Genomic DNA, 18498 nt, shown 5'->3' on the forward strand with positions numbered 1-18498 from the left:
ATGCCTCTGTGCATGCTGTAATGAATCAAGTCTTATCCTCATGATCCCTATGAGAGCAATATGTAGGGGGCTTTAGTATAATCCTAGACTTATAATTTAAAGCCAGTTCTTGAAACTTTGTTAGTAGACTTTCTTGGGATAGTTTCTGTCTTCTCTTCCAGAGTCTGAAAGTTCAGTTCTTTCAACATCTCTGTGACACTCTCTCACAGGTCAAACAAATCTGTCACCATTTGTGCTGCCCTTCTCTGTAAATGTTAAATATCCTCTGCTAGTCCTATTTGGTATGGGACCCACGCACTTGAGCAATATTCTAGGATAGGCCACATGACTGATTTGTAAGCAATCTCCTTTGTAGAAAGATTGTATTTCCATACTATTCTACCAGTAAACTGAAGTCTGCTATTGCTTTACCCTTGACTGAGCCTATGTGATCATTCTGCTTCATATCCTTGCTAAATGTTACACCTAAGTTTTTTATGAGTTTACGGATTCCAACTGTGACTCACTAACATTATATTCGTAGGGGACTGTTTTTTCTCATTTTGTGAAATGCACAAATCACATTTTTGAAATTTAATGCAAATTACCGATCAGTGCACCACTTTGAAATTTTATTGGGACTGTGTTTTCTCATTTTGTGGAATGCACAAATCACATTTTTGAAATTTAATGTAAATTACCGATCCGTGCACCACTTTGAAATTTTATCGGGATCTAACTGAATATTTGTGTGGCTTCATTCAGACTGTACTTCATTGTAGATAATTGCATCATCTGCAAAAAGTCTGAGGTTTCTGTTAATATTGTCTGCAAGATCATTAAAGTACAACATGAACAGCGAGGGATCCAGTACACTTCCCTGGGGTGTATGTGAAGTTACATCTACATCTGGCAATGACTCTCCATACGAGATAACATGCTGCATCCTCCATGCCAAGGAAGCCTCAGTCCAGTCACAAGTTTCGGCTCATACACCTTATGATCATACTTTTGATAAAAAGCTTAGGTGTTGTACTGAGTCAAATACTTTTCGGAAATTGAGAAATACTGCATCCATAGCCTACAGTATGTCATGTGAAAAAAGTGCGAGTTGGGTTCCACATGGTCTGTTTTTGAAGCACATGCTAGTTGATGTGCAGGAGGTTGTTCTCTTTCAGATACCTAATTATATTTGAGTTCAGAATATGTTCTACGATTCTACAACAAACTTATTCAGTGACAATGGACAGTAGTTTTGTGGAGCACTTCTGGTACCTTCTTGTAGACAGAGGTGCCCTGTGCTTCCTTCCAAATACTGGGCAAGTTTTATGTTCGAGCTATCTACAATAGATTAATAGTTAAAGGAGGGGCTAATTCGTCTGCAGTGTATAGAATTGAATCTGATGGGAATTCCATTGTACCCAGGGGCTTTGTTAAATTTAAACAATTTTCAGCTGGTCCTTAACACCACTGACACTGATCTATTTCACTCACCTTCTCAGCAGTGAAATTTAAGTTGTGACAATACTTGTGGGTTTTCTTTTGTAAACTTGCGCAAATGCCATCCCCCTTCCCACCCCTTTTTCTCCGTGTGGCCCCCCCATCCACACACCATTGACTGATGCTGTAGTGGTGGACCAAAGACATTGCAGTAGCTATTCAGGTTTGCTGATGATCCCTGCAATGATTCCAACTATGCCTTACATGGACCAACCTTGTCATTTTTAAGCAACTTCATTGTAAGGTGCTCTATCTAATCAAAAACAGTAAGAAGGAATGCTTTCAGAACTGTGTGTCTTCCTTGGAAACATATGCCTCTTCATTTCAGATGTGGGCCAAGCTCCATAGTCTTTAGTGCTGCAAATGATCGACAGCTGTTCCGGGTCTTGTCGTGCAGGGTGTGTTCCTGATAATTCATTGGTTCTTGCAGAACACCTTGCAATCCACTTTGTGACAGCATTGGTCTCTTGTTGCTTTCTAGCTACCTTTCTACTGCAAAAACCACAAGTTGAAGACATCCACTAACTCCACATCAAGCTGAATCCTATAATGAACCATTCAGTGACTGGGAACTATGCCTTGTCTCATATCCCTACACAACACAAGGCCATGATTCAGTTCACTGTTAGATGATCCAACTCGTGAACATCCCCCAAAGGCATCTACTCAGTATCTTCAACTGTGTTTTCCTCGAAGGTGTTTTCCCCATTGCAATGGTGAGATAGAAAGTTGTACCAGTGCTCAGTGAGCCAAGAACCCACCATTTCTCAGTAGCTATTAACCTATTAGCGTGATCAGTGTGCTCTGTAAGCTGCTTGGAAGGATGGTTGGCCATGCTGGGTTCTCATATTTCTCAGGTCCTTTCGTTCCCCTGTCGGTGTGGATTCTGGAATGTACGATCCATGGTTGTTCATTTGCTTAGGCTGGAAGCAGCACTCTGACATGCTTTTTGCAATTGCCAACACCTTGTCACAGTCTTTGTTGACCTATATAAGGCATATGACACCACTTGGTGTCATCACATTTTACTTACTCTCCAAGGTCCTAAAACTTTTGAGGCTCTCTACTGATTTTTACTCATAATTTTTTCTCCCACCAGTTGTTCTAGGTTAGAGTTGACACTTCACTCAGCTTCTCAGGGGCCCAGGAGAATGGCACCCAGCAATGGACTAGTGACCTCTGTTGGGCCGCTGTTTACCCCTGTGTAGTATGGCAACAATTTTTGCATTTTGTGCAGCTCCCATTCAGTAGCCTTTGTTGAATGTACTCTGCATGGGCTCTTTCCCATGGTTTCCAGTTCTCTCCTTCAAACAAGCAGGTCATGCATTTCTATTGTTATAACATGGGCCATCCAGACATGGAACTCTACTTGGATACCCAGAACCTGGAAATTGCAGCACGGTCCTGTTTCTTGGGTCTCCTTTTTGATAAAAAGCTGATTTTGCTGCCCCACATTCATCATGTGAAAACTAGCTGCATGCAGAAGCTTAACACTCTCTGCTGCTTCTTTGTCCACGCATGTCTGGGTGCAGTCATGCTACTCTTACCCATATATACCAGACTCTTATTTCATCCCAACTGGGCTTCAGATGACAGGCTTATGTCTCAATGGCTCCTTCAGCTTTGAAACTATTAGACCCACTCGATCATCATGGCAAGCATCTGGCCACTGTGCCTTATGGGCTAGTCCCTTTGACTGTCTTGATCCCGAAATGGGAATTCTCCCTCCAGTTTCAAAATTCCCTTGTCATTGCATGTATCCCATTCTCTTTGCATACAAAGTAAGTCATCATCCTGATACCCGCCCTTGGGTGGGATTTCATCTTGGAATATGTCTCACTTCACTGTTCCAAGATCTCCATCTTCCCTTCCTGGACTGTGCTCCCTGTGTTTCCTCACTCACTCCACCTTGGATGGTCCCCAGGCCGTTGATTAGGACAGATCTCTTCCAAGGTTCTAAAGTCTCAGCTGCCCCCATGACCTTTCGGCATCTGTCATGTCCAGTTCTTCAAAGAGTTCCAGAGTGCTACCATCTTTTACATCGACAGCTCTAAAACTGGATCACGTGGGATATGCTTTAAAATCTGCTACCTGTATGGAATGCTGTTCGATGCTGGGTACATGTAGCATGTTTATGGCAGAAATGATACTGTTACCAGAGTGCTCCATATTATTAAATAGACCTCCCTGGTCTGTGTTTTAATATGCAGTGACTCTGTGAGCTGTCTACAGGCTGTTCACCGGTGCTATTCTTGCCGTCCTTGGGTCTCTGTCATTCATGGTCTTTTCACTGACCTTCATCGTGCTACCTGTTCAGTTTTCTCTGGGTCCAAAATCATGTGGATATCCCATGGAATGAACTGGCTGACCATTTGGCTGGAGGAGCATGTACTTGCTCCCCATTTGCTTTGACAAGCCCAGGGGTTGGACTTGTACATGCACATTAGATCTCTGCTAGTTCACAAATGGAAAGACATCTGATGGGCTGCTGCCCCATCTAGTCAACTTCTCACAGTCAAGGAGATTTTTGCAGCATGGTGCTGCTCCTTCTACTTCTCCCAGAAGGACTCCACAGTCTTGTGTTGTCCCCACTTAAAATATCAGGTTAATGAATAGCTTTCTTTTGTGTAACGAGTCATCCCCACATTATGGTTGCGGAGCCTTGAAGACAGTAACTTGTGTCTTGGTGGAATGCTGCCTTCCTTGTAACCCTCCATGTTAAGTATGGGGACTCATTGCCTCTAATAGTAGTGGATGACTCATGTATGGTTGAACTGGTTCTCAGTTTTATCAGTGCAAGTGATTTTTACTGTCAGTCATGTTGTTTTAAGCTACCTCCAGAGCAGGGGCAGGTTGTTTGGGCTTGGGGCATCTCCTGTATTCTGGGCCAGGGGTTCCTCCACCCACGTCCATGGTGAGGGCACACTTTATCCCTCTTTTACTCTGTTTCAATCAACTTTTAGATTTCGCTTGTCTCCTCTCTGCAGCACACAATTTTCCATTCTAGGTGTCACACACTATTGAATAGTGGGTGCTCTTGACTGTAATGGCTCTGTGGGTGGATAGCTGTGGGTGGGACATTTCTTGCTGCATACAGAGCCCCAGGGACACCTACTTGCTGACGTCCTATTTCAGTCATCTTCTTGCTTTTATTATTAATGATACAAAAGATGTCTATTATGTTTTTAGCCTATCCACTTTTACTGTTATGAACCTCCTGACTAGATCAGATTGTGTTTTCCCTGGATGGCTATACTCCTGGTCTAATGACCTTGCTGTTTAGTTCCTTAACAGCCCCCCCCCCCCCCCCCCCTTTAAGTAAACACAATCAACAACACGACATAGGAATCAACTTAATTTTTCAAGGATCTCCTCGACAGAATAGGAGTGACCCATGAGGAAGCTGACTCATGAAGAAACTTTTCAGCTTCGATTTTAAAGTGCTTGGATTCCTACTAAGATTTTTGAATTCTTGTGGCAGCTTATTGAAAATGGATGCAGCAATATACTGCACACTTTTCTGCACAAGAATCAGGGAAGTGTGTTCCAAATGCAAATTGGATTTCTGCTTAGTGTTAACTGAGTGGAAGTTGCTAATTCTTGAGAATAAGCTGCTGATGTTAACCAGAAATGACAGTAAGAAATATGTGTTCTCTGTTACTTTTTATTAGACATTTTTGAAATACTGTGGAATGGGGTGAAACTGATCATTTTTCAAGGATTTTGCTTTCGGACACTGATTCTGCTGAACTATGATGAGTGAAAATTTAGTATATGAATAGCACAGCTGAAAGGTATCAGAAAAATGTGTTGTAATGCTATTTCTTCTTATCAAGGGATCAGGAAAAAAAGAAGGAAAAAAAAAACAGGGTGATCAATGTCATACTTGTTTTGTGATGAGATTAATTACATTTGTGTTTTGTTATATATGCAGAATGCTTGCAGTCATTTCCAATTTCTCACAAAGTCTTAAGAATTTTGTTTCAGCTATTTTTGAAATAGTGGTGTAACATCAAGTATTCTGTAATTAATGGGAATAATAAATTACTCGGGAGATTTTATTTAAGTTACATTGGAGAAACTGCACTCAATATTAAAAAAGAAAAAAACTGAAATGTTTATGGATACAAATCTTAAATGGAAGGACACCACAGACTGCAGAGTCAGCAATAAGATTGCAATTAATTCCACCTTTCTCCTGCACTGTCACTTTTGGAGGAACTCTGTGTTTTTTCAAGGCTTCAGCAAATAAGTAAGGGAAGTCTTTTTCTTGTATCCCAGGTTTCCCATGAATAGCTTTGCACCTGTTTAAAATCTTCCTTCATGCCATTTTCACAGGTCTAAAGAAGACAACATTTAGAGGTTGACATAGATTTGTTGAGTTTGGTGATGTACAAATACTTTTTGTCCACAAACACTACAGAGTCTGAGAACTTTGAACGGAAATGAGATAGTAGATTGTCTTTAGAAGAACTTTTAATACTTCATTGATGCCTGGTGTGTGGGAGGAAAGGTGATTCAAACCAGGATGTAAATTTTGCCATACCAGTCAAATCATCTGAAATATGACTTTATCGGGCCACAGCATCCCACCATGATTTTTTGCAGTGTATCCAAATCTTCTGAATATGTGCACCTGTAGTATTTGTGTTGCAGTTTATTTTGACAGACTCCCCCCATTAGATTTTTGATGTTACCCCTTCAAAATTGGAGCACACTTCAGATCACAATAAGTGATAGTAAGATGATAACCAGTTGCATAAAAGATGAAGTTCAAATGTTAATGCATATAAACAAAATTTCAGTGACACTTAGAAGTATTTAGCCCAAGAGAAACAAGTAAAATACTAATCACATTTTACCATGTGATTACACAATACACAACTGTACTAAATTTGTGCTGCTTTTGAATTCCTCTGTACGTACATTAAAATTGTTACCTACAAGAAGAAAATAAATAGCCTTCTTGATATTTACTGGAAATTAATTTCCCAGCAGAGCACTGGGCTTTGATCAACCTTAATTGGTAATGTCAATCTTACCTCATTGCACAGTACAGGGTTACTGTTTCATGTACCTTTCCACCATTTCCGTAAACCACTATGTCAAACTCTTCCGAGAAGTTTAATTGTAATATTTTTCCTGTTGGTTGAGTGTTAACCTGTAATTTAGTTTTTATGTCCTTATTATGTTAGCAAACAAATTTTATCTCAAGATATTTACTTGCCCTTCAAACTGAAATTGACATTGGACAAATTGATGTTGATTTGTTGGGTCAACTGAACATAGTGATACTGTGTGTCTGTTTTGTTCCGTGACATAATTATTTTGAAGCATGTGACGTCATATTTGCAAAACCATAAAACTGGCAATATTTCTTCCTCGCCCCGCCCCTCCTCTCTCGATCTCTTCTATGTAATTTTTTGATGTGGGTTGGGGTGATGGCTGATCCACATCTGCATCTATACTCTGCAAGCCAGTGTGAAGTACATGGCAGAGGGTACACCTCATTGTAACAGTTATTGGGTTTCTTTCCATTCCATTCATGCATGGAGCATGGGAAGAATGATTGTTTAAATGCCTATGTGCGTACTGTAATTAATCTAATCTTGTCATCATGAACCTTGCATGATTGATGTGTAGGGGTTTGTAGCATATTTGTTGAGTCCTATTTCCCAGTTCTTGAAACTTAGTAAGTAGGTTTTCTCAGGATAGTTTCACTTTCTCTTAAGAGTGTGCTAATTCGCCAGCAGTTGTGGCCGAGCGGTTCTAGGCACTTCAGTCCGGAACTGCACCGCTGCTACGGTTGCAGGTTCGAATCCTGTCTCGGGCATGGTTGTGTGTGATGTCCGTTGGTTAGTTAGGATTAAGTAGTTTCTAAGTCAAGGGGACTGATGACCTCAGATGTTAAGACCCATAGTCCTTAGAGCTATTTGAACTTTTTTTTTTCCAATTCAGTTCTTTCAACGTCTCTTTGATACTCTCCCACAGGTCAAACAAACCTGTGATCATTTGTGCTGACCTTCTTGGTATATGTTCAATATCTGTTGCCAGTTCTATTTGGTATGGGTCTCTCGCACTTGAACACTATTCTAGAATGGGTCACACAAGAGACTTGTAAGCCATCTGCTTTGTAGATGATTGCATTTCCCCAGTATTCTATCAATAAAGCAAAGTCTGCCAGCTGCTTTACCTATGGCTGAGCGTATATTATCATTCCATTTCATATCCCTACAAATTGTTGCACCCATATATTCATTCCTATGAGTAGGCAGATTCCAGCTGTGTTGTGAAAGTTGGCTGATGGTAAGGTGGTCAAGATTTGTGAGCATTTGGTTTGTGAGAATGGTTGAAATAAAAATTGGGGAATTCTGAAGCTTTATTTCTAGTAATTAAGGTTACATGAATGTCTTGGGAGACCACTGACAATCGTGATGACCAAGAGTGTAGTAAAGGAACATCTGATCAAATCAAGAGCTGGGTGCCAAGAGAGGCAGAGCTCTAGGCTCCACTGTGCTCCTCAGTCTGCACTCAGCTGGCACATGACCATTTCCAATTTCTTGATTGATGGACTGTTTATATTGACACTGGTTCTGGAACCTTTACCTTGTCAGGGGTGCTTAAGCCAAGCATTACCGTATCGGCATTGCTGACTGTGTTAGTGGAGTTCGCCCAGGCACATAAGACGGTGTGGGTTGGTGCCAGCATATGGCAAGTAGCTGGTACCAGCTAGCACAAATCCAGCTGTGGCTCGCAAGAAAACTTGGCTACTCCCAGTGACAAATATTTTGCTTAAAAAAATCTATTTTCCATTTTGCTTCTGACCCATAGGATACTAGGTTTTTTTGTTTAATGAAATGCACAGTTTTCCATCTCTGAACATTTAAAGCAAGTTGCCAATCATTGCACCACATAGAAATCTTATCAGGCTTTGACAGAATATTTGTGCAGCGTCTTTCAGATAGTATTTAATTATAGATGACGTCATAATCTGCAGAAAGTGTCAGGCTACATTAATGCGCGACATGGACAGCAAGGGTCCCAACACACTTGCTTAGGACAGACCCAAAGTTATATCTGCATCTGTCGATGTCTTCCCATCCATGACAACATGCTACATTCTCCCTACCAAAAAATCTCAATCAAGTCCCCAACTTCACTTGATACCCCATAGGGCTGCACTTTTGATAATATGTGTAGTTGTGGTGTGGAGTCAAATGCTATTCAGAAATAAAGAAATAATGCATCTACGTGGCTGCTTTGGTCCAAAGCTTTCAGTGTGTGACGTGAGAAAAGTGCAAGTTGTGTTTCACATGATTGATGATGTTTCCCTGTCAGCTGGCATGGAGGAGGTCATTTTGTTAGAGATATCTCATTATGTTTGAGCTCAGACTATTTTTTAAAATTACACAACAAATGGATGAGAATGATGTTGGACAGTAGTTTGGTGAATCAGTTCTGCTACTCTTCTTGTAAACAGGCATGACATGTCCTATCTTCCAACTACTGGGCACAGTCTTTTGTATGATGGATGTAAGGTGGGTTGTAGTTAGAAGGGGGGCTAATCAGCTGCAAATTTGATATAGAATCTGATTGGGAGTCCATTGTGCCTGGAGCTTTGTTAAATTTTTCAACACCGCTGACACTAACGCTTACTTCACTCGTCTTTTCAGTGGTATGAGCATTAAGTTAAGGCAATTCTCCTAGGTTTTCCTTTGCTTCCTGCGTTTACTTTGCTACCCTCAATTTCAGTTATTGTGTCATCTGTGATTGACTGGACACTAATTTAGCCACCACTGAAAGGCTTCACATAGGACCAGAATATCCTGGGGTTTTGTGAAAGATCATGTGACAGTATTCTGATTTGGTAGTCATAGAAGGTTTCATGCCTTGCTCTCTTGACTGCCAAATGCTTTTCATTCAGCATCTCTCTGTCTATAGCCCTAAGCTACGTTTTATACCTATGCGGTAGTTCTTGTTTCTTTGGAAGTCCCTTCCATTATGAACTGTTCTGTACAAATATGTATTGAGTGCATGGTCAACTAGTTTTTTAAAGTTGATCCATAGTTCCTCTATACATTTCTGTCCTGAATGAAAAGTTGCAAGTTCCTCATTGAGGTACGGCACTATTAGTTTACTGAACATATATATGTCTTTCAAGTTGTTTTAGTTTACCTTGTACTTCGGTAATCATTGTTGCCTCAACCTCCTCGTAGTTGCTGACGCCAGTTTCGATGTGGTCCTCCTCAAAGAAATCAGGTCTATTTGTTACCATTAGAGCTAATATATCTCCACCATGACTGGGGTTCCTAATTATCTGTTCTAGGTGGTTTTCAGAGAAGAAATTTAGTAAAGTTTCACAGCACTTCTTATCACACCCACCACCAACTAAACTGTAATTTTCCCAGTTAATTGTTGGATGATTAAAGTCTCTATCAATGGTTACAGTATGATTGGGGGACTTAACATACAAGAGAACTGAAGGAAATTTTCCGTTATATCAGGGGGTGAGTTTGGCAGTCGATAGAAGGATCTGATTACCATTTTATGCCCACGACTGATACTGAGTCTTTTCCAAACATTCTTGCATACAGCTTCAGTTTCTATCTCAATGGATTTCAGTGTCTTGTGTTCTGTGACAAATACACAACTTCCATTTCTCGTAAGCCTGTCCTTTTGACATACATATAAATTTTTCCCATAAATCTCACCATTATCAACTTCAAGATTTAACCAGCTTTCTGTACCTAGTATTCTTTAAGCTTCAGTGCTTTTCTAGATTGCTTCATACTCAGGCATTTTGTTGCAAAGATGTAGTCAGTTAACTACTGGATTATTCCATGCCGAATGGTAGAGGTACCTCATGACAAACACAGAATTTGCTGAAATTCTGTACTAATATTCACAATGTTCCCAGAAAACATTGGTAAAGTTTCATGATCAACAATTCAATACCTCTGGAGATGTAGTTGTTCGTTTGTCATCATAATGCAAGTCTCAACTGTGCAACCATGAGTTTTTTTGGCGACTTGGAGAAATGATATATCAGGCAATATTTTCTTGAAAGAAACAAAACTAGGCCATTTTGTACAACGTTTTGCACTCTGTTAAGCAAAGCAATAAAAAATATTTCCTGAGCTATTTCAGCCAAAAAAATACAACCTTGAAAAAATGTGAAGTTTGTCTTTTTATATATATGGAGGGAATTGTAAGATAACCCTGAAACTTTATGCATAATAACTCATCAATGCAAGGTCTTAGAATATAAAATGTCATCCTCCTGCTGCTCTCCAATACTTTATAAATTGAGTGCAAAGATGATGATTTCTCTAAAAATGCCAGAAAGGGTATATTTTCCCATTTTTACAAAAAAAAGTCTGCAAACTCTTTTAAGCTGTATTCAGTAGAAAGACCGTTTTCTAAACCACCTAAAAAACAGTTTTTGGTTCTGCAACGTGAGTATGTAAGGCCCTACAAAATGACGAAGTGGAGGTGCATGGTAAAATGCTCATATTCCACTGGTACTCAGAGTGAATCTGGTATCTTTCAGTGTGTTATACAATTGTTGAGTACTGCCTATGGAAGACAGTATCAGAAGTCTTGATGGCTAAGAAGTGCGATAAAGTCAAAACAATTCGAAACACTTCAAAAAAGGGGGGGGGTGTCTTTCGTCAAGACTTATTCAGTCCGTTTTTCTGCTAAAACTACAGAATCGTCTTGGCTATAAACTTTACAAATAAATTGTGCAGTGCCAATGCAGTGGAGATCATGGTAGTAAAATTGTTGCTAAATAGCTACAGCACACGTGGTATAAATAGCCTTCAGGTTTACCCCATTATCACATAGTGTAAATTTTGATGAAGTTAATAGCAGTTTTTCTGACATGTTTTGGAATGGATTCATGTCACAGAGAATTATTACTATATCGTTTTATTGACATAATGCTATTGATTTACTACTTTAATTCCAGGCTCTCAATCCTGACGATACATTCCTGTAAGTGCCAGAGGCCAAAGTTAGAAGAGGCTTCTTTTAGCACATAAGCTTATGTTTGATTTAAGGTACTTGAATTTTTTTGCAGGTTTCATTAGGTCACTGATGGTATTGTTTGGGGAGAAGTTTTGTTAAGATGTAATCCAAAAAATTACACTTTTCAAATGTGATTATCTCAAATTATTAGAGCCCCAGAAAAGAAAAAAGAAACTATTTTTTTCTATTTATACCTTTTCATTTCATTTTTTTTATAAAAGGAATTTTGTAGAGCTGAATGCTGTAGAAAAACAATAGAGCTGAATGCTGTAGAAAAACAAAAGGACCAATTTGCAGTTTCTCTAACTCAGCTTATTTCCTAGACATCAGGACTTTGTTGATATTATCTTCCACAAAGAATGCTAAACAATTGCAGAACATAATAAAAGATATCAGATTTGAGTACCTGCAGAGTATGGGTCCATTTTCAATGCACCTCCACCTTGTTGGTTTTTAGTCCCTTATATACTCGCATTACAAAACCAAAACTAGTTTTTAGGTGGTTTTAAAAAATAGTCTTTCTAATGTATACGGTCTAAAAGAGTTTGCAGAAGGCACTTAAAAAAAGGGTGGGCCATATATACCCAATTGCCCTCAGTTTGTAAACTCTTGGATAGCAGTTGGAGAATGAAATTTCACATTCTAAGACATTGTAATGGTAAATTATTACAAGCCCATTTTCAAGTTTATCCTTCAGTTACTTCTGGAATTATAAAAAAACTAAACTTCACATTTTTTCGAGCATCAATTTTTTTCAGACGACTTTGCTTCAAATAATCATTTTTTTTAATTATTTTGCTTAAGAAGGTGCAAAACATTGTACAAGGTGACTTAGTTTTGTGTCTTTCAAGAAAATATTGGCAGAGATATTATGTTTCGAAGATGCCAAAAACTCACGGGTGCACTGCACTGTTGATTGCTGTGCTATGGGGTCAAACAAGTGACTGTATCTCTGCAAGTATTAAATTGGTGAAAGTAAAACTTTATCAATGTTCATTGGGAACTTGTGCGAATGTTTGTACAAAATTTCAGCAAAAACCGTGATGGCCAGGGGGCAACTTTTCGTGAAATTAGACCTCTTGGTGTGGAATGGCCCTACTAGGATTTTGATACGTTTGCCTATTGTGGGAGGGGGGGGGGGGGCACTCCTTATATTACACTAATATTTATGGATTGTTTAATCTGTTGAGCTAAAATTATTACTAATTAATTTTAAGAACTGAAGCATTTAGTACAGGAAACGCTATTTTTATGAAGGCAACAGAAAAACCTGTGGTGAAAATTACTAGTTTCTTAAAACGTTTTGAGACGATTGCCGCAAACACACAAAAACAGCGCTACTTCGGGATAACTGTAGATAATATACTCTCCTCTCGAAAGGGAAAACTAAAGGTAACAAAGTGTGTGCTAAAGTAACTAAGCACAAATGCCAGACTGAGCGAGGTGGCGCAGTGGTTAGACGCTGGACTCACATTCAGGAGGACGACGGTTCAATCCCTTGTCTGGCCATCCTGATTTAGGTTTTCCATGATTTCCCTAAATCGCTCCAGGCAAATGCCGGGATGGTTCCTTGAAAGGGCACGGCCGACTTCCTTCCCCATCCTTCCTTAATCCGATGAGACCGAAGACCTCGCTGTCTGGTCTCATTCCCCAAACAACCCAACCCAACCCACAAATGCCAGTTTACTACGAAATAGCTTAATGCACAAGACAATAGTAACTCCCAAACATTCTCTGCGACACTCTCTGAAATTCTGGGTGAACTGTTTTTTGACAGTAACTGTAAATCACAAATGATGATTTTGCTATGAAATTAGTTATCCATAACACTTGTAAAATTTTCAAAAATATACTATGTAAACATCTAAAAATTCTTAAGAACTGTCCTATTTCTCACATAATTATAAGCTACAGTGAAATGAGGAAAATATTGTGTTTGAGGGAGAATAGGCCTGCTGTTGCCAAAAATTTTGAGAGCACAATTTAAGCTGAAGGATACAAATGATGATGATGATGATGATGATGATGATTTTATCGTGGCCTTCATAAATGTTTGAAATTTCACAGTATATTGCGACACGCACAGGTATTGACACAATCAATGAAAATTTATGCAGAAGTGACGTGATCAGTAAAATATTATAGTCTAGAACTTTGAATCATTATACGGACTCGCACATGTGGTAACACCCAAAGGAAAATTCAAAAGACGGTTTTTATATGTAAATGGACATGCAGATTGCTTGGGTGTTTCACTTAACTGATTCTGATAACTTTTGCACTGGCATGCCAAAGATGAACACTGCTGTGTCAGTTTATCTCAGTCAAAATTATGAAAACGGTGCAGAACCAATAGAGCACATCCTCTATTGGAGAAGCTAACTTAAATGTGATCTGTAACATAACACACAATTCAGGTTAAAGGTTACAGTGTGCGAGTTGAAACCATCTAATGTGAAAGCAAACTCTTTCTTGTAATAAGATCCTGATATGTATTGTAGCCTGAGGTCTGGGTTAGGCTGAAAGGTGACAGTTTGTTCTTGAGCTAGTGAAACAAAGGCTTGAGTTAATCCCAGTCACCATTATTTTAGAAAATTATTGTCTGTCTGAAGCACATTTAAAAATTAATTCTCACTGTATCCATCCTACTTCCATAGATGCGAAGTACTAAGCTGCTGCCATGTCATCTTTCCTCTCAATAAATCTCAGCAGAACTCACATCTTTCACTCCCTGTGCCCTCTGTGTTAAAACTTCAAGAAAAAATTTACTGGCAGATTGTTATTTGTATTTACAGAGTTTGTTGCTCTCATCCTAATGAACGTTTAAATTATAAGGGGCATTCAAAAAGAAGAGAGCTGGAGGCATAATTACAGAAACCAGTACCTGTATGTTAGAAGCATTGACCCTGGCTGCTGAGACACTTGTTCCACTGTGACAGAAGGCGGTGAATGGCTGTCTCATAAAATTCCGGGTCTGCGGTGTTAACCAGTCCCATACGTAAAGCTGGACGTCGTCGTCCGAGGTGAATCATTTGCCCCCATAGCCTTTTTAAGGGGACCAAAAATGGCATAATCACAGGGAGAGATGTCTGGACTGTATGGAGGGTGGCTGAGAACCTCCTGTTTGAATTTCTGCAGCAGTGCCATGACTGTGTTGGCCGTATGAGGCTTTGCATTGTTGCGGAGCAGAGCATTAAGGCTTCCATCCAGTCGCTGATAGTCTGGCCTGGCAATGGAAGGCAGCAAAACGAAAGCTGAAATTTTAAATTTAGCATTTGAGAAATCGTTCATGCAGGAGGATCGTACAAACATACCGCCGTTTGAGTCTCGTACAGATTCCCATATGGAGGACATAGTGATAGACATACCTGGGGTTGTGAAGCAGCTGAATGTGTTGAAAATAAATAAATCGCCAGGTCCTGAGCGGGATTCCAATTCGGTTTTACATAGAGTACTCTACTGCATTGGGTCCTTACTTAGCTTGTATTTATCGTGAATCTCTTGTCCAACGTAAAGTCCCGAGCGACTGGAAAAAGCGCAGGTGACGCCTGTATATAAGAAGGGTAGAAAGACAGATCCTCAAAATTACAGACCAATATCCTTAACTTTGGTTTGTTGCAGGATTCTCGAACATATTCTCAGTTCGAATATAATGAATTTCCTTGAGGCTGAGAAGTAGCTGTCCATGCACCAGCACGGCTTTAGAAAGCATCGCTCCTGCGAAATGCAACTCGCCCTTTTTTCACATGATATCTTGCGAACCATGGATGAAGGGTATCAGACAGATGCCATATTCCTTGACTTCCGGAAAGCGTTTGACTCGGTGCCGCACTGCAGACTCCTAACTAAGGTACGAGCATAGGGGATTGGTTCCCAAATGTGTGAGTGGCTCGAAGACTTTTTAAGTAATAGAACCCAGTACGTTGTCCTCGATGGTGAGTGTTCATCAGAGGTGAAGGTATCATCTGGTGTGCCCCAGGGAAGTGTGGTAGGTCCGCTATTGTTTTCTATCTATTTAAATGATCTTTTGGTTAGGGTGGATAGCAATGTGCGGCTGTTTGCTGGTGATGCTGTGGTGTACGGAAAGGTGTCGTCGTTGAGTGACTGTAGGAGGATACAAGATGACTTGGACAGGATTTGTGATTGGTGTAAAGAATGGGAGCTAACTCTAAATATAGATAAATGTAAATTAATGCAGATGAAGAGGAAAAAGAATCCCGTAATTTTTGAATATTCCATTAGTAGTGTAGTGCTTGACACAGTCACGTCGATTAAATATTTGGGCGTAACACTGCAGAGCGATAGGAAGTGGGACAAGCATGTAATGGCAGTTGTGGGGAAGGCGGATAGTCGTCTTCGGTTCATTGGTAGAATTTTGGGAAGATGTGGTTCATCTGTAAAGGAGACCGCTTATAAAACACTAATACGTCCTATTCTTGAGTACTGCTTGAGCATTTGGGATTCCTATCAGGTCGGATTGAGGGAGGACATAAAAGCAATTCAGAGGTGGGCTGCTAGATTTGTTACTGGTAGGTTTGGTTATCATGCGAGTGTTACGGAAATGCTTCCGGAACTCGGGTGGGAGTCTCTGGAGGAAAGGGGGTGTTCTTTTCGTGAATCGCTACTGAGGAAATTTAGAGAACCAGCATTTGAGGCTGACTGCAGTACAATTTTACTGCCGCCAAGTTATATTTCACGGAAAGACCACAAAGATAAGAAGAGAGATTAGGGCTCGTACAGAGGCATATAGGCAGTCATTTTTCCCTCGTTCTGTTTGGGAGTGGAACAGGGAGAGAAGATGCTACTTCTGGTATGGGGTATCCTCCGCCACACACCGTGTGCTGGATTGCGGAGTATGTATGTAGATGTAGATGTAGATGTAGACCCCATGGGTGAGATTGCTTGGTCGTTTTGATTTGATTGCTTGGCGATGGGTGGTCAAGGTTTGCGAATTATGCTGGACATTCACTGTTGTCCCAAGCTGCAGGAAGTGAATGAGAAGGGGGCCATTTCGGTCAAAAAAAGAACGTCAGCATAACCTTTCTGATTCACCTCAGATGATGATGTCCAGCTACTTTAAAATACTAGGTATACTATTTATACGAATGATATAATTTAATTATTTTTCATACCCCCACCCTTTCTCCACTGCAACAAAATAGTGCATTTTGTTGATTTAGATATATTGTACCTGGATCATATTAACAAAGTGACTGACACTTAGTTTTTTTCTGCAATAGTGCTAACATAATAAGAACTTGATGCAATATGTAGGTAATGTAGCTAATAATGAATATACATAGTTTCCTTACATGTTCATCTGTCAGTCACTTTGTTATTCTGATAAAGGCATTATTTCTTGATTATAAAAGTTGTTTGCCTTGCTTATCATTTGTATCTTTCTGTAAAAGGTTGTTTTTCCAGTGCGTGTATTACGCTATTGCCTGGTCTCTTGAAACTTTTCTTCATTTGGCTGGGAGTTATTTACTTTGTAGAGTTGATTTGTTGCTATTGCTGAAAGCCTGGTGTAACACCACTGACCTACTGGGCAGTAATGCACACATTAATTCATGTCCCAGAAGATTTTGAGTTTCAACATAATTTATTTTTGCCATGGAGTCATATAAGCAATAAAACAACCCTTTGTACAACTGAATAAAGTTGGTCCAGTGTATGCCTTTAAGAATTGATTACATGTTTACAAATTAGATTGGCACAGAGGCCTCAACAAAATTTTGAGCAAAACTGCACGCATAACAGTAGTTCTGCATGGGCCTTACATACATTTTGCTACAGTGACGTAATTGTTAAAAACAGAAAATTAAAGAAATATTATGAATTTTGACAGATCCCCAGTAAGTGACATTGTATGAATTGTAAAATAAAACAACATTATGTAGTATATGAATTTTGTTACAGGCCAGTCTTAGTCACAATGAAAATAGTCATATGTGTAAATAAAACAGCACATATTACATTTTAGCGGATTATTTGTGAAATACCAAATATAATTTCTTCCTAGTGTGTTTCCCGGCTTTAATGACAATATATATTATTTCATTAATAACAGTCTTTCAAACACGATCCTGGCAGCTTTGCAATTACATAATAAGACTCCATTCTGTTCTCTACCTTAAAATATCAGATTTAAAATATGTGTCATAGACAATAATCTCAACTGTATTTTAAAGATTTTAAGAAATTAGTATAGCTTCAAACATTTCTACCAGTTACACTGTCTGCTTGAGGCGCCAGGAATCATTGTAGAGGTTTATTTCAACATAACAATTCCCAAACTTCAGTTTTACTTATATTGCCCATTGTTTGGCAGTGCTTAGGATTGCCATTGATATATTATTAGCTTTTCCTATTAATTAATGTGAGAGAGACGCTATTTGTAAGAAATTTCAAACAAGCGGAAAAGTCTTAGCTGCTACATTTCAGTGTGTAAGGTATGTCAGCTTATTTTACATGTGCAAGGTTCGGCATAAATACAGTGTGTGCACTTGGGCTCTTCGGTAGATGTCTTATCACCTGAAGATGGCAGGGACATCTCTGGGTCATAATATTGTGATCCAATGTCAATGGGATCAAGTTGCACACTTGAAAATTATTAGAACAATTAAGATTCCACTTTTTGCTTCTGTAGTGTCAGGTTTCTGTGGATTTTTGTTGCTCTGTGTCAATTGCAGTCCACTAAAAATGTTGTCTATTGTAGCAACTATTTATTTACAGCTTGTACAAAATAGATATGTGTTTCAAAGTTTTACTGACCTTCAGAGTAGTCACCAGCATTGTGTATAACCCGTTGCCAGCAATGTGGAAGTCTAGGATACTCTGAGCAGTGCCAGTTGTGTTGACAGTTCGAGCGGCACGGTCTATTGCTGGACAAATTTGTAGCAGTTTTGAAACGAATGCCGTGAAGTGTTTCCTTCAGTTTAGAAATCGAGTTGAACTCACGAGGGCTTAAGTCAGGGGAGTGCAGTAGGT

General features: G+C 39.5%; 1 protein-coding gene across 2 annotated transcripts in view; it reads left to right on the top strand.

The window, feature by feature from the left end:
* Positions 1 to 18498, top strand: part of LOC124777687 (nucleoprotein TPR-like) — a 291125-nt gene that overhangs the window by 31291 nt on the left and 241336 nt on the right. The window lies entirely within an intron of this gene.

Source organism: Schistocerca piceifrons, chromosome 2, assembly GCF_021461385.2.
Source record: "Schistocerca piceifrons isolate TAMUIC-IGC-003096 chromosome 2, iqSchPice1.1, whole genome shotgun sequence".
NCBI lineage: Eukaryota > Metazoa > Arthropoda > Insecta > Orthoptera > Acrididae > Schistocerca > Schistocerca piceifrons.